The 1,624-nt window shown below is 43.0% G+C and overlaps 1 non-coding gene across 1 annotated transcript; it reads left to right on the top strand.

The window, feature by feature from the left end:
* The first annotated feature begins 378 nt into the window (after nucleotides 1–378).
* On the top strand, nucleotides 379–451 carry trnaf-gaa (transfer RNA phenylalanine (anticodon GAA)). Its single transcript has one exon. It is a non-coding gene; the product is annotated as a tRNA-Phe (tRNA).
* Nucleotides 452–1,624: the final 1,173 nt, after the last annotated feature.

Below are 1,624 nucleotides of genomic sequence, written 5' to 3'. Positions count from 1 at the left end.
AGTGGAATATAAATGGAGACAGGGTCCAGCATAACATAAACAGAGACAGGGCCTCGTGTAATATAAAGACAGACAGGGCCTAGTAAATATAAACAGAGACAGGGCCAAGTGTATTATAAACAGAGACAAGATCTAGTGTAATATAAACCAAGACAGGGCCAAGTGTAATATAAACAGAGAGAGGGCCTAATGTAATTAAACAACGACAAGGTTTAGTGTAATTTCAACAAAGATAGTGCCAAGTGTAATAAAAACAAAATAACATAAGCAATAGGAGCAGGAGTAGGCCACCTGGTCCCTCGATCCTGCTCTGCAATTTACTATCATGGCTGATCTGATTATGGACTCAGCTGCACCTCTTTACGATCCGAAATGCCAGCCGAAATATCACAGTTGGAAGAGCGTTAGACTGAAAATCTAAAGGTCCCTTGTTCAATCCTGGGTTTCGGCAGATGTTTTTTGGCATGCAGGTACAGCAGGCAGTTAAGAAAGCAAATGGCATGTTGGCCTTAATCGCGAGGGGATTTGAGTACAGGGGCAGGGATGTGTTGCTACATTTGTGCAGGGCCTTGGTGAGGCCACACCTGGAGTATTGTGTACAGTTTTGATCTCCTAACTTGAGGAAGGACATTTTTGCTATTGAGGGAGTGCAGTGAAGGTTCACCAGACTGATTCTCGGGATGGCGGGACTGACCTATCAAGAAAGACTGGATTAACTGGGCTTGTATTCACTGGAGTTCAGAAGAATGAGAGGGGACCTCATAGAAACGTTTCAAATTCTGATGGGTTCAGACCTGTTAGATGCAGGAAGAATGTTCCCAATGTTGGGTAAGTCCAGAACCAGGGGTCACAGTCTAAGGATAAGGGGTAAGCCATTTAGGACCGAGATGAGGAGAAACTCTTCACCCAGAGAGTGGTGAACCTGTGGAATTCTCTACCACAGAAAGTTGGTGAGGCCAATTCACTAAATATATTCAAAAAGGAGTTAGATGAAGTCCTTACTACTCGGGGGATCAAGGGGTATGGCGAGAAAGCAGGAATGGGGTACTGAAGTTGCATGTTCAGCCATGAACTCATTGAATGGCGGTGCAGGCTAGAAGGGCCGAATGGCCTACTCCTGCACCTATTTTCTATGTTTCTATGTTTCTATCCACATAACCGTTTGTTCTCTTATTGTTCAAAGATATTTCTATCTCCACCTTAAATATATTCAATGACTTAGCCTCCACAACTCTCTGGGTCTGAGAATTCCACATATTACAACACTCTAAGCGAAGAAATTCCCCTCATCTCAGTTTTAAATGGGCGGCTCCTTATTCTGAGACTATGTCCCCTAGTTTTATTTTCCCCTGAGTGGAAATATCCTTTCTGCATTCATCTTGTCGAATACCCTTATTATCTTATAAGTTTCAATAAGATCACCTCTCATCTTCTGAATTCCAATGTGTATAGGCCCAACCTACTCAACCTATCTTCATAAGTCAACCCCCTCAGCTCTGGAATCAATGTTCACTGAAATGCCTCCAATGCAGATATATCCTTTCTTAAATACAGAGACCAAAACTGGACGCAGTATTCTCGGTGTGGCATCATCAATATCCTGCACAGTTTTGCCCATGAACTT

Source organism: Pristiophorus japonicus, chromosome 23 (assembly GCF_044704955.1).
Source record: "Pristiophorus japonicus isolate sPriJap1 chromosome 23, sPriJap1.hap1, whole genome shotgun sequence".
Taxonomy (NCBI): domain Eukaryota; kingdom Metazoa; phylum Chordata; class Chondrichthyes; family Pristiophoridae; genus Pristiophorus; species Pristiophorus japonicus.
This window is presented reverse-complemented; position numbering and strand designations above follow the sequence as displayed.